Source organism: Sturnira hondurensis, unplaced genomic scaffold (genome assembly GCF_014824575.4).
Source record: "Sturnira hondurensis isolate 20B ecotype Veracruz unplaced genomic scaffold, ASM1482457v3 Scaffold0022566, whole genome shotgun sequence".
NCBI classification, from domain to species: Eukaryota; Metazoa; Chordata; class Mammalia; order Chiroptera; family Phyllostomidae; genus Sturnira; species Sturnira hondurensis.
The window spans coordinates 4,881,748-4,897,915 of NW_028095197.1; positions in this window are offsets into that span (position 1 = coordinate 4,881,748).

Here is a 16,168-nt window from a genome sequence, read left to right on the forward strand (position 1 = left end):
TCCGTGACTGGTAAAGTGGCCTTGAGCAGCTATCTCAGTATGTTTCTTCATCTGTACTGCAGAAGTAAAAAGTAGTTTAATATCTAGAATTGGACGCCTCTACACTTCGACTGAGCAATCCCACATCTAGGACTCTGTCCCAAAGATATGGTGGTAAAAATATGAAAGGAATGTGCACGACTATTCATTACAGCACTGTTTATAATACAATAATGGGAGTTGCCCCAAATTCTTCATTAGAGAACTGATTGAGTAATTATAGTACGACAACATAAGGAAGTACTCTATATACAACTGTGGACTGCTCTCCAGAATATTGTGTTAAGTGGAAAAAAGCTATGGGTAGAAAAGTCTATGTAGTATGTAACCTTTTACCCCCCAAAGGGAGGGTAGTAGTAATAATACTAAATACGAAATAATACTATATATATCGCATGTACACACACACGTTTGGTTACATTTTTTAAATAATGGAAAGGGAACTTGGTTTTTAAAAAAATGTTACCTATGGGGGAAGAGGGGATTAGGATAGAGGAGACAGGGATAAAAACTGAACTTCTGCGTAAATCTTATTTAATAGAATTAACTCTAGAACCATGTTAATTGACAGCAGGAATCTTATAACCGCTTCTGCATTCAATCATAATAGCACACATCATGTAGCCTTTGGGAAACTTCGTACCCATTTGTGAGAGAATGAGAGTTACAAAGGGCAAATAGCAACTAGTATTATTATGAAAATAATTTTGACCTCACAGACCCTAAGGAAGGATCACAGGAATGCCCAGGGGTCCCCAGATCACACTCTGAGAACCATTGCTTTAAAGAAATAGCTAATTTCAGGTCTGAGTTAGGAAATGTAAAAGAAGCCTGGAACATCTTGTCTTAGCAAAAAGCAGGAAAGTTTTTAAGGGCTAGTAGATTCCCATCAAGATGATTCAGGAGCCAACCTGAATAGACCTCCACTCACCAAAGATGGAACAATTTGAGCATCAGTAAATATAATGATGTCAGTGGATTGAAAAATATTAAATATGTTCACATACATAAGCTCATAATGCTTTTTTAAAACTCAGTGATCACTTTTAAATGGTGGTAGAGAATTAATTCCTTATTTGGAAAAGTGGTAGGTAGAGGAAAAAGTAAGCATTCTTCTGGCCTCACTGTATAAATTGCATCTTAGAGTAATAAAATAGGTGATGAGGGGAAATTTCTTCAAAGAAGCTATAAAAGCCTAGTAAAAGAAGAAGGGATGGCAGTTGGAATATCACTTTTCTGCAACCATTAGTTCATTGATGAACACGGCAGTGATCAATAGCTGCTGGTGTCTCAAAAAGAGAGCAACTGAGTCTCCTGCCTCACTGCCTGTGAAGGGACTTTGCCAAACAAAAAATTCACCCAGAATCCGATCAAGTTTCTAGATCTAACTACTCATTTAATGGAAATACAGGGGACAGAGGAATTCCTATACAATACTGAAATGACACATTCAGAAAAATTGAGGTTATAGAAATGGCAGAAAAGCAATTCCATTTCTTAAAATTATATATAGATGTAGATATAGACATAGATATAGACAGAAAGATCCCACAGATTAAAAGAGACAGTGGTGATTCAATAACAACAAAACCTGATTTAAAAATGGGCCACAGACCTTAACAGACACCTTACTGAAGAAGATACATGATAGCAAGTAAGCATATGAAAAGGTGCTCTACATCATATGTCATCAGGGAAATGCAAATTAAAACAATGAGATACCACGAAACAGCTATTAGAGTGGCCAGATTGAACCCCTGACAGCGCTGAATGCTGGGGAGGCTGTGGAACATGTGGGGCACCGGGAACACTCACACTGCTGGTGGGAATGCAAAATGGTACAGACACTTTGGGAGACTCTTGGCCAGTGTCTTAGAAAACTAAACATACTCTTAGCATATAATCAAGCAATTTCATTCTTTTGATATTTACCCAAAGGAACTAGAAATTCATGTTTACACAAAAACCTGCATACAAATGTTTATAGCAACTCTATTAATAATGTCCAAAACTTGGAAGCAACCAATATTTTCTTCAATAGGTGAGTGAATAAATAAACAGTGGTACATGAAGACAATAAAATGTTATTCAATGCCAAAAAGAAGTGAGATATCAAGCCATGAATAGACATGGGGGAATTTTAAATGTATATTATTAGTGAAAGAAACCAATCTGAGAAGGCTATAAGCTGTGTAAGTCCAACTATATGACATTCTGGAAAAGGCATAACTATGGAGATAAAAAGATCAGTGGTTGCCAGGGCTGCTGGTGGTGGGGAGATAAATAGGCAAAGCACAGAGGATGTGCAGAGCAGTGAAGGTATTCTGTATGATACTCTAATGATGGATTTATGAAGGTCCATCTGGAAAAAGTCCAGTCATTGTTAATATAACAAGAAAGGTCCCCATGACATCGATGTAACCTGACAGACAAGGAGAATGGACTGGAATGCACATGTGTGAACAACAACAACTTCACTGTACTAGTCAGTGGGGGCAGTAGATGCCATTGAGTGAGCATGTGTACTGTGTGGCCGTTGGCATTCAAAATGACTGAGTGAGTAAAGGAATGAATCTATGTTAAATTTTGCATTAAGCTTGAACATTCCTCTGAGGAAACTTTTGATTCAGAAGGCCACGTCTTTGGGCAGCTGGTGATTGGCAGCTTCATCAGGACAATGCGCCCCCTCATGCATCACATCCCTTGGAGAGTTTTTTGGCAAAACATCAAGTCACCTGGGTGGCTCAGCCCCCCTAGACCCCAGATTTGGAGCCCTGTGACTTCTGGCTTTTCCCAAAACTAAAATCATCTTTGAAAGGGCAGAGATTTCAGACCATTGATGGGATTCAGGAAAATACAACAGGACAGCTGATGGCAATTGGGAGAACTGTGTGAGGTCCCAAGGTGCCTACTTTGAAGGGGATCCAGGTGTCATGGTCCTATGTACAATGTTTTTTGTATCTTCTTCAATAAATGTCTTTCATAGAACATGGCTGCAGACTTTCTGGACAGACCTCAGATGTTACCATACATTTGTCTAAACCCATTGAATGTGCAACACAAGAGCGACCCCTTGGGTAAACTAAGAATTTAGGTGATTATAATGTGTCAGTGTAGGTTCATCCTTATTTTTAAAAAGATTTTATTTATTATTACAGTGAGGGGAAGGGAGTTTGAAAGAGAGGGAAACATCTATATGTGAGATCACGTCGATCAGTTGCCTCTCACACACCCCCAACTCCAACTGGGGGCCTGGCCCGCAACCCAGGCATGTGCCCTGACTAGGAATCAAACTCACTGCAACCGTTCGCTTCACAGTCCTGTGCTCAATCCTCTAAGCCACACCAGCCAGGGCCATCTTTTTTTAAAAAGTACTGTTCTGGGGAGTGATGTTGGTAAAGGAAATGGCTGTGCATGTGTGAGAACAAGGAGTGTATAGGAAATGCCTGTACCTTCAACTGAATTATATTGTAAACTTAAAGCTGTTCCCCCCAAATAAAATCTTTTTGTAATTAAAAAAGAGAGGCAGTGTGGGAAATTTGAACACCACCTCAATCTTTTATAATATTAAGCAATTATTGTTAATTTTTATATTTGATCTTTTAAAATTTCTTTTAAATTTTTTATTTATTGATTTTTGAGAGAGAGAGAAACAGTGACATCGGTTTGTTGTTCCTCTTATTTCTGCATTTGTTGGTTGATTCTTGTATCTGCCCTGACTGGAGATTGAACCCACAACCTTGGCATATCAGGACAATGCTCTAACCAACTGAACTACCTGGCCAGGGCTCTTTTTATCTCTTGGAGATACCTTTTAAAATATGTGTAGATAAAAGGATACGATGTCCGGAATTGACTTCTTAGTAACTGGAGAGGGAGAAAGCGGTGCAGGGGTACGGGGGGGGGGCGGGGGGGGGCAGGGGGGGCGTAGACTAGCAATGACTGTGTCATTGTTGAAGCTTTCTCCTGGGTAAATAGAGTTACAATAAGTATACTCCTTTCACATAATTTTGTGTATGTTGGAGATTCTTCCAAATAAACTTTTCAAAGATTTTTACCTTGAAGTAGGTTTCTTGATCCTCATTTTGTTTCATGACAGCCCCACCTTGGATTAAAATTCCGCAGCCTCCTTGGGCTGGAGCCCCCAGCCCTGTCATGAATATGATCCAAGCACTTGGTGCCCAAGTGGGAGTGTGTCCCCGAGTGATTCATCGTCCGGGAAGAATTGCACCGAGTTCCTCAGTGAGGCAGTTGATAACTCAAATAAATATTTCTTTTGCGTTAGAGTTAAAGACATCAAGTAATTTCTTGAATTTGGAGCGATTTTTCTGACTTATTCTGGAAAATGACTACCCTTTCCCCACCTCCCGCCACCACCACATTTAGAGAGAGAAAATCAATATTGTTTTGGAAAATATGTACCTATGCCACAGGCTGCGGCCTACCACATCTCCACCCCTCCCCATTTATTTACGTCTGTGAAACGCATGAAGATGAGTTGAATAAAAATAAAGCATAGTAGTGGAGCATGTTCAGGTAAGCCCCCCTGGGAAGTGTTTGTTCACAATTACTGTATGCTCCCACAAGGGGGCACTCTAGCTTACTGACAAATTAATGCAATTCAATTGGGTTGCATACACAGTTCATTAACCAGCCCACAAAATTTGGAAAGGGCAAGGTTGGAGTAACTAAAGATATCTTAATATTCTTCTGCAATTAATAAAGCAGAGTAAGCTGGCTTCTCGAGCATTTAGGAGCCCAAGGCAATGTCCATTTGCTCAAGTGTTCACTTGTAGTTGGATCCCTGCACTTTGCATAGCAAGTGATGCCAATCACACACTGTAGAAAGAGCGATTGATTAAAAAATCACTAGCTCTGTGACACAGAAGGCAGCTTTGCCTCAGTTCTCTACAAGAATCAAGAACCCAGATTCGCATGTGTATTTACTATTGCTTGAGAGTTCGGTGGAGGCCATGTGAGGACGTGGCACGCTGTGAGAATAAAGTTCTCAGTCATTCGGAGGTAGGGAAGAAGTGAATGCAGCCACCTCGCAGCAAAGACTCCATCTTTGTGTATATGGACTAGCAACAGTTCATTCAGTGAGGTACTAAATAGGCAAAATAAAAAGGTTTTCATTATCCCTTTTTATTGTTAGGATTTTTGTTACTATTGCAATTTGGAGGGTGCTATTAAGCACTGAAACAATGAAACCCAACAAAACAATGAAAAGGTTGCAATTAACGTCTTTGTTTAAAAGGAACAATGAAAACAATGCTCACTGACTCAAATAATGTTCCGGCATGTTCAAGATTAAGGCAATACACATGAAGCAGAAAGCCCCAGGTGTAGCCCCAGAATGCATCTTTCCACTACTCAATCCAACACCCTTGTTTTTGTTTTATTAAACATGTCTATTATGTGAATTGTATTAGTATTAGATTTTTTTCTATTTAATTTGATAATTTTGGATTTGTAGTTGAAAAGAATATAGACACAGAGTCTATTTCTTGTGAATATTTCAGTAAAGTTATAATGAAAATATATTTTAAGATTTTATTTATTTATTTTTAGAGAGAGGGGAAAGGAAAGAGAAAGAAAAGGAGAGAAACAGCAATGTGTGGTTGCCTCTCACACACCCCCTACTGGGGACCTGGCTTGCAATCCAGGCTTGTGCCCCGCCTGGGAATCAAGTTGGCAACACTTTGGTTCACAGGCCAGCACTCAATCCGCTGAGCCACAGCAGCCCAAGCAAGTTATAATGAAAGTATGTTATTCTAGAAATATGCAAGAATTTATTTGCCTTCCTATAAAAGGGATTATTACATTACCTAAATTTGGAAAACACTGTTGAAAACATCATAGAAGTTTGTTTCTTTTCTGTAATGTTACTAACGACCGACAAAGAATAAACAAAAGAAAAAACAGAGTGAGCACGTACTCCTTGTTAAGGAGAGAGACCTGGCTCTTCCTGCTGATGCATAGAAAGAATTACAGATTAGCAAATCTACTAGCGTGTGATCAGGGTTTATTAGTGATCTGTTCCCATAGAAGAGAATGGGCCTAGCTAAGTTAGGTGGGAAAGGCAGAGGTTCAGGGCAAAACAGGGCAGCGAAAGGGTGGCCTGAGGCGGGTGGCCAGACAGACGAGTTCTTTGTTCTGAGGACTTACATAGTTGTCAGGATGGGAGTAAAAAAAGTTACATATTGATTGAAAAAAGTTACATATTGGTCCCATAGTATCATCTTGTGGGAAACAAGTGGGATGTACCCTTCAACAGCCCCTGCCTTGGCTGGCCTCAGTGCACCCCGCTGATGGAGGTCAGCTCCTCACCGCTCCATATTCCCCAAGGCTGCTACATCGGAAACAGTGGCTTACTCCTTACTGGCCTATTTACTGAGAACCACTCAGAGAAGCAAGACTAACTCCAATGGGCTCAATTCGGTTTACCTTACACCGGAAGAAAGTTTTAAGTATCAAAACCCAAAAGGTTCCTGTGGCCAAGAGCAAAGTTCTCTGTAATCAGCTTACTTCAAACTATATATCCTAACAATACTCTAAGTCTGTGCCTTACCACGTGTGATTATGTAAGCCCTGTTGTAGCAACTGTTTACCTGTATCAGATTTCTTCCAAGATCTCCTACCACCAAATCCTTGTAATTAGTGAGTGCTCACAGCAGGAACCACCCATGCCTCCACTCATCCAGTAAACATTTAGTTTTGTTTTTTATATATGCCAGACACTGAACTGTGCTGAGAATACATTTATGAACAAGAGTTGAGGAGCCTTACAATCTAATGGAGGAAGACAAAACACGAAGACAGGTAAGTGCACATACTGGCTCTGGTGGATGTGTGAACGAAGACTCAGCCTTAGGAGAATAAACGCATCAAATTTTCATCCATCCATCCATCTGTGCGTTTATCATGTGTTAATCTCGAGTACCTACCAAAGGTCAGTCCTTGCTGTCAGTGTCAGGGATACAGAGTCAAATAAGACACGCCCCTCCCTGCCTTCGAAGAATCCACAGTTAGGGGGCCAGAGAAGTAACAAATACTTGCAACAAACAGAAGATAGTGGGGCATATATTGTTCATAGCTGCACAGAGAAGGAGTGACCATCGACCGGGGTGAGGTTGGGGGAGGCAGCGCGCTAGAGAAGGCGATAGAACTGGATCACGAAGGATGCCATGCTGGGCAGATGAGAGGTACTCAAAGAGGAAGCACCGACTAGTACGTTTCATTGTCTCGGCATGTTTAGATTTAGGAGCAGCTGTTCAGTCAGCTCCTCTCCCACTGGGGAGAAAGCAAATGATTGGCAGGTACCAGAACAAATGACTGGGTGAGTCCACCTTGTCTATTAATTATATTTGTTTGGTCTGGGAAATCTGGCCTGAGGCCTCAAATCCAAATCCCAGTCATGGTTTTCAGGTTCTTTGTAACTTGCCCTCATTTCATCTATGGCCATTAATTTCACCCTCTTCTTCTGCCCCAGTCCTGCGTTATTAAGACCAATGGCCTTTCTACCCCACCACAGGGTCTCCTTATTCTCGCCTCTCCCTTTGCCTTCTGCCAGCACTTATGTTTCCTTCCTCTCTGCCAGGGGACAGTTTAGCTCAAGTCTCACCTCCTCTGCAGAACCTCGACCTCTGACCACAGATTTCTATTCCTTCGGGGCGTTCAGAGGACTCCCTGTGTGTTAAATCTATGCCAAGTATCCCACAAATGGCTCGGATGAACAATTTTGCTAACATTCTGCTCTGCCTAGCCGGAATATACCTGGAACATCTATGATGCCAGTATTCATGGATGCACGGATAGAAGAAAGAGAATTGGTGCCCTCTGCTCTCTCCCGTCAGTGATTCTGGAGATGCCTCATGACACCTTCCACCAGGCTCTGGGGGCTAAATACTGGGGTTGCAGGTTTTTTATTATAATCATCCCATTTAAGTTCCAAAGTGTATTTTAATTGGGTGGCTTTGATGACTTATTTGGAGTCAAAGAGGCACAGGCCTTATCTTACGGTAGGACATCTTGGAGTAGAGTTCATCGAGAAGATTAATTAGCATGAAACAATTAGTAAGTGTCCGCTGGCCAAAGCTGACAAGCCCTGTTATCAGATTGGAAACGTCACCAGCTGATCTGTGGGAAGCATCTCCATCCACAGCCTGCCCCCCAGACCCCACGCAGGTCCTGTAAGTTCAAACCCTGTCAGAAAGAACTCTGTGGTTCCACTCCCAGCTGTTCTGCTGGACATTCTCAGAAATCTCCAACCACGTGCTTACTCTGAAACCTGCAGAAAAGAGTCAGAATGCTCACAAATGTCTCTGTGGGGAATCTGGACCTGAATGCCTTTCTCTGACGTCATCCTCTTTACTTCCTTCCAGTTGTTCCTTCTCTCCTGTGTTACCCAGGGCAATTCACAATGGCCCACAAATCTCACTGGCTTAAAATGATGAAAGCGTATTTCCTGTCCCTGCCACAGTTCCTTGTAGGCTGTGGGGAATCAGGGGAGGAGCAGGCTCCACAAAGCTGTTGTAGGACCCAGGCTGATAAAGGCTCCTGTGGCCCTGGGCAGTTACCTCTACTTCATGACAGGTGGGAAGGGGAGATAAAAAACGTGAAGGGTGATGCGGGTTTTATAGGAGCCAGGATAGGAAGGGGTGTGCATCTCTTCCAGGCACATTCCGTATGTTGGAACTCAGTCACAGCTCCCCACCCAACTTCAGCGGTTACTGCAAAATGTAATTCAGCCGCTTCCAGGAAGAGACCTGGATGGACTTGGTGATCGAACTCTCCATCCCACTTGGTCAGGGAGAAATTCATGTACACATTTCCCATAGAGGCCTGTTTCCTCCATTCGGTCCAAAGAAACACCCTTTGACATCTTATTTAATTCCAGCAATGTGACTGATGGGTCAAGTACAGTCTGATTGCATCTGTAACAAACATCTGGACCCTACGTTATGCACTGTCTTGTATAATTCTCAGGTTGTCTCACATACGCATTTCTTACTTCTTCAGTGGGATTTCATGGTGTGAGAGGAGGCAGGCTAAAAGTGCGGTTTTTCATGGGAAGGAGAAAAAAGTAAACAACTTCAAACTTTTAGAAACTTCACTGAACATGTATCCACAGCTTAGGATATTGTCAAATTAATCAGTGCAGGAATTTGAGTGGAAAGATATTTATTTCCCAATAGACTATTAATCTCAGGGACAGTTCATTTGGATTTAAAAGCATCAAAAGGCTATTTTAAAAACTTGAATGTGTGGTCTGAGGGGAGGCACTCCTGGTTGTGCTGCCAGAGGATTCCACTAGATGGCCCCATTTGAAAACATCACACACCTGGCCATGAATGGCTTTCTGAAAAATTGCGATTCTCATGCCTTTTCCTGTATCTAGGGCACTTCATTATCATTTATAAGTGGTTTTCTTAAAATACTATTGATGTGGCAAATTTTGCCTCTTAATGGGACATGAAAACTGTTTCTGGTAAAAGAATTTTTCCCAAAGTTTTCCTTGACGAAGTGTTTTGTTCTAAACAGACCATTTAAAACAAATGACCTGGCAACACTGAGACGACCACCTGTGCCCCAAAGTGCGGAATCAGCAGTGGCACCTGGCGAGCCCACAAAGCAGCTCTGGCTGCCAACTCCCCGGTTCCAAGTGGGTTTGAAAGCAAACACAGGTTCTACGCCTCCTCTTTTTCCAGCCCTGTTTTGAGACACACATATCAAAACCCAGAGGTTATTCTGCTGTGCTATATGGGTTCTGACAACTCCAAATAAGTCATCAAAGCCACCCAATTAAAACACGCTTTGAAACTTAAATGGGATGATTATAGTAAAAAACCCCTGCAACCCCAGTATTTAGCCGCCAGAGCCTGGTGGAAGGTGTCAAGAGACATCTCCAGAATGGCTGATGGGAGAGAACAGAGGGCACCAATTCCCTTTCTTCTATCAGTGCATCCATGAATACTGGCATCCTTTGTATCAGGTGCTGGCTCTCAATGCAAGAAGGGAGTTCATCTGATTAAAAATAAAGAAAATCAAGGCAATGTGTAACGGGTCATGAATCTCCCCTCTCCTTTCTTCCCTTCCCCGTCCCCAAACCTGCTCAAAGGACAGGAGTGGTGGGATCTCCTACCCCTTCTCCCTCACCCTCCCTCCAGCCAATCTCCTAATAGCAACACTGGTCTATTCCCAGACACAAAGGAAGTCAACACCAGAGCCTTCCTCCTTCACTTCTCCCATCCTTCCAGATGCTTCCTGTATTTAAGTGAAGCCCCCACACTACACTCAACATTACTAAGCCATTCTAATACACACCCACAACTGCAGACAAGAAACCAAGGTACTACGCGCAGGCTAAAATAATGTCTCACCGGCAGTGTGGTTTTCTTATTATCTCAGGTATACTGAGAACATTTCCCACTCTGGTTCTTCCAAACTCTCTATGGCAGCCATGTATGTCCTTATCCACTGGATTCCAGACCACAAAAGGTGCACGTTTGTGTGTCTAGGGAGTTGGGGGATTAAGTTTGGCCAAGCTAGTGTGTATGTAATTCCACCTTTGGCCATAATAAAGTAACAGCGACCTTTTTGGCTTAAACAACTAGAAAACCAGACACACTTGGAACACCTACGATGAGTCAGGCCAGGTGTCAGTGCCTTTATAAAAACAAAGAAGAACAAGATCATGTGTCCTTAAAGTCAAAACCAGGATTTCAATACAGAATTATTGAAAATAATTCAGGGCAAAGTGCTACTGAAAAATACAGAGTGAGCTATCTACTCATCTAAGAAACATTTGTTGAGTACTAATTATATTCTGGGGACAGTGTTAGGGTATTTAAATACAATGGTGGGCAAAGTAGCCATAGGTCTTCTGCTCCTGAAGACAAGACAGACATTAATTTCTCTCCTCATTGCCCAGAAAGGCAATATTAATCCATTCTAATGAAAATATTTCTTTAAAAAATACTTGACCTCAAACATGTCCCAGAATCAAGTAGGAAGAACAGATGGGCCAAATGTCTTTAAAAATTCTATCCAGCCCTAAGACTCTATTACATTGTGTATGTTTTTAAAAAGTTATCTAGAATATTGATTAATTCCTATTCAAACAAATTGGTTCCATTTCTTAATAGTAATGCTTTTATTGGTGATAATGATGATGAAGATGATGTTAAGGGAACTATCTCAGTTAGTGTGATGTGAATATTTAAGAGGCAGTAAGGGTACATGTTGGATAACAGCATGAGACTTCGGGCGGAGAGTCCTGGGTTCAGATACCATCAAACATAATCCGCTGGGCAAATACATGTATCTCACTGGTCTGACCTCCAGTCTTCTAGTTTTCAAAGTGAGAATAATAATAGCATTTACATTATATCGATGACTATTAAAAGAGCTCTTGAATATTAAAAAAGGCAATGTCAAGTTGTTGGGAATCACCCTGCCTGGTTTCAGAAGCTGTAACCCCCCACCCCCATGGCTAAACCTGAGTAAGGACCTTGGGACTCTAAGCCACTAAGGAAACAAAGCTTATCTTCCCAGCAGAAGCACTGATTCTGCTCCTTTTAATTCCCCCTGCCTTGCCCCCAGTGCAGGACTGGTTAGCCAAGGATGGGTAAGATTCCTCTAGGGAGAAATTACCTAAGACAGGTGTGGTCACAAGGGGGCTCTCAGGGAAGGACTTGGGGGGCTATGGAGAAAGGGGGTGATGGACCCTCACCCCTCAGCTTTGACATAGGCTGAGTCCTCATTCTGTCTGTGAGAAGTCTCCTAATCTCTTGGCTGCCTTACTTTCCCTGTCTGATTTAAGCCTGAGACAATGACACGGGGTGGTATAGCCCCGTGCTGGAAGGGCGGGTTCTCCAGATGATCGGGCCTAAACTTTTTAAAAATCCTGTGAAACCTGCTTTGTTAATACCCTTTCTAATACCTTCTGATAAGAGACCAAGCATGAAATGAGTTTGTTTCCCTAAAGTTTTATGGCCCTTTAGCTATTTGACCCTCACTCAAAATAGGCCCTCAGAGTTCTTTCAATGTTACCTATTTGACCGTTACAGCCTGACAATGATTGATGAGCTTTCCATATATGCCCTCTATTACTATGCAAATTAAAGCCAATAAAAGCTTGTCAAGGCAAAGGTCAGCATGCTCTCCTCTCCAGAGAGTGGCCGCTTTGTCCCTTTTCCTTTACAGGACTCAGTAGTTTGTGTGAATTTGTCTCATCTCAGCCATAACGCTGTGGACACTGTGGGCTGGAGCTCATGTCATCAAGTAGGTGGTTGGATCTATGAGTCGGGAGGACAAGTCTGTGTGGGAGATGGGACTATGCGGATCACGTGTGTGCCAAGAACTGAAGCCACACCATGGATGACAGTTACTAGGGAAAGAGTCTATAGAGAGGAGGGGGAAGGCCTGGGACTAAGAAACTCCTAATTGGACCTCCTGGGATATCTTGTCCAGAGCAAACTTCTTGATGAGATTTGAAACTATGAGTGATTGTTTGGGTGGAGAAGAAAGGGAAGGGTATTTTGACAGTGGGAACGAAGGAGAGGGGCCTGAAGCCACGCAGAATATCCTGGAAAAGGTGAGATGCTCAGTGAGGCTGGAGGGTGCACGAGAGAGTGATGGGTGCTGAGGCTGATGAGGTGGACACTGAATGATTGTGTAGGCCAAGGAGTTTAGACTTTCTTGTAAATGATCCAGGAAGTTTTATAATCAGAGTAATGGGGTTTGTTTGTCCAAAGAAAAGTTACCCAGCAATGAAGAGGTGGGCCCAGAGAAGGAAGAGCTCGGAGGCAAAAAGACCCAGTTGGGAGGTTAGTACAACCATCCAGCCAGAAGAGGTAAGGGCTCCTCAAATGCAGTGGCAGGGGACAGACGTGTGACATACCAGTGGGTACAAATGGGTTCACAGTTAAAGGATGTGAAACAGAGTCCATTCTTGTATTATTATCTATTAATTATTATTTATTATTCCATACAAACAGCTGTAAACCTATATTTGCCTGCCCCTGTATGTAGGAGATATTTCAGAAGTAGCAGAAGCAAGACCTGCTAATGGACTGAGTGTGAAGGAGAGAGGGGCATCCAAAGGGGAACCCAGGCCCCTTCGAGAATTAAAAGAGATGCACACATTCAACAGCATCACTTCTGAACAGGCTGCCAGGAGAATCAGAGCAGAGTCATCACTCCCAATTAGATGAGGTCATCCCACAGTCAGTCCATACATGGGCCGCAGTCTGCGATGCTGCACAGTCTGTTTCGCCTCTGAAGTTTTTGGTTTCCAAATCACAGGTGGTGAAAGCAACAATGCTGGATGGTAGCCTGTATGACTACTTCCTTTCTTTCTTTTTAAAAAGATTTTTATTTATTTATTTTTAGAGAGAGGAGAAGAGAGGGAGAGACACATGAGTGTGAGAGAGAAACATTGATCAGTGGCTCAGGGGATTTGCACAGCCGACCTTTTACTTTTCAGGACGACACCCAACCAACTGAGCCACACCAATCAGTGCGTGACCACTTTCAAAAGCATTATATCACTTCACAAGTGACACAAATACCTTATAATGACCAAATATTCCCAATTCTTGTCTCTCGTCTCTTGCATCATTGCTGTCACTCATTTCATTTATACATAAACTATAATTGTCAAATACATTGCTATTATTACCTCAAACTATTATTTGTAGATAAAATAAAAAGGTCTATTTTACCTTCACTTTTTTTCTCTAATGCTTTTCCTTTTTTTATGTAGTGGATTTGACTTTCTGACCTACATGACTTCTCTTTGAAGAACTTCTTTTAATATTTCTTGTAAGGTGGACTTACTTGCAAAAAAAATCCCTTGATTTTTGTTCATTTAAGAAAGGATTTCTCCTTCATTTGCGAAGGATAATTTCACAAGATACAGATTTCTAGGTTGATGGGGTTTTTTCTCTCTCTCGGTGCTTTCAATATTTTGTTCCTCTCTTGCTTGCTTGAGGAAAAATTGGTTTTGATTCTTATCTTTACTGCTCTACAGGTATGGTGTTTTTTCCTCTGGATTCTTTCAAGATTTTTCCCTTTATCCTTGACTTGCTGCAGTTTGAATATGAGGTGCATAGGTGTAGTTTTGTGAGCCTTTTATCCTGTTTGATATTTTCTGAGTTTCCTGGATTTGCGGATTTCTGTCTAACATTAATTTGGGGAAATTGTCATTATTGTTTCAAATATTGCTTCTGTTCCTCTATCTCTTCCTTCTCCTTCAGATATTTCCATTATGTGTCTGAGAGAGGCAACCCAGTATTGAAGCCTAGTTCTAATGCCAAAGCCCATGATAATTCCCATGATACTTTAAGAATGGTTTGCTAGCAAATATTTAGCTTTAAGCCATGAATTACTCAACCTGAAGAACTACAGTGGAATAAGAATATAAAGTGAGCCTGAGCGAACAAAACAAACACCAGTGTGTAGACTATGGGCAAGGGATGGGGAGGGAGGAGAGACTGCAGTAACAGGGCACTTAGAATGTCAGGTTCACTGGTCCAGTCTTTATATTCACTCCTCCCCACAGAGCTGTGAAGCAGGAATTATTATTTTCATGTTACCAATGAGGTATGGACCACAGGGAGGGTTAACCTGATGCAAATTGTCCACTTAATGAAACTTGGCTTTTATGCTTTTGTATCTTTTTGTCCATTCCCACTGCCATCCCCAACATTTCAATCCTCCTTCTTGATGCTCTCAAGTAGGTGAGGTTTTCTTTGAAATTTGAAAATCTCATTCTTGGTAATTTTCCTCCCACCCTTCCTTTCTTCTTCTTTCTCCTCCCATTTTGTTACGTGTTCTAAACATCTTTTTTTTTAAAAGATTTTTTTAAAAGATTTTATTTATTTATTTCTCTTTAGAAAGGAAGGAGAGAGGGAGAGAAACATCAATGTATGGTTGCCTTTCGTGCCTCCCCTGCTGGGAGTTGGCCTGTAGGGAACTGGCCTGCAACCCAGGCATGTGCCCAGACTGGGAATCGAACTGTGATCCTCTGGTTCGCAGGCTTGTGCTCAATCCACTGAGCTACACCAGCCAGGGCCATGTGTTTTAAACATCTTAATTAATGTCCATTGTTTCATATCAAATAGTTTCAGGGTATATTATGTACCCTTCAATAGCAGATTTTATTCTTTCACTTCAGGGAAATTTTCCTTCGCTGTGTTTCTGAATAACTTTTACCCTCTATTGTTGAGTATGCTATTTTAAGGACAATAGATCTGAACACCATTTTTGGTCTAATTGTTTTAATTTGTTTGTAATTTTCTGCTGCATTCAAAGTGGTTCTTGTAAGTCTTTCTTCAATGCCAGTAACACTTTGGTTGCATCTAGGCTGTTCCTTGTTTCCCAATTTATTTGTTAGACCTTAATTGTATTATTTTCCTTAGCCTTGCGATTTTTCTTTCTCTTTCTGTTGTTTCAGCATTTTGTCTTTGAGCTCTTATTTTATTGATAGCATATTTTTATTAAGTTTTTCTTCAGCACAAGGCAATTTGGGGTAGTTTTCTTCTGGTTTTTTTTTTGGGTTTCTCTCTCTCTCTCTCTCTCTCTGGCACATTTACAAGGTTGACACGCTATTTATTTTCCTTGTATTCAAACTACAGTTGGGCAGTTCTGCGTAACTTCATTTTCTCTGATTGAATGCACTTCTTAATCTTCTTACTTTCCCTAGGAAACTATTTATCACCCTTCTGGGCAGCAGTTTGGGGGCTGGATGTCATTTTCTATTTACTTTTCTGTGGCCTGAGACTTGAGAGTGGGAAGAAGAGCTTCTCTGGAGCCGCCTGCAGTCCTGGCAGGGATTCTGCACCATGTTCTTTCTTCCGAGTCCCAGCCCATGTCCTTCACGGGGGGGCGGGCAGTCCTCCCAGCGAGAGCCAGGCACTGCCTACCGCACGGGCTCCCTGTTGGTTCCTCGCACTCAGCAGCAGCCTTGGAGCTCGGCCGACCCCACCGCCTCAGTGGGAGCTGCCGCAGTGCGGAGACGGAATATTTTCCGCACCTACTCAACCTTCCGGCCACTTCTTTTCAAATCAGACTGTATTCAGGATATCAGAATTTCCTCATTTCTCTTTCTGGGGAGTAGGTGTTA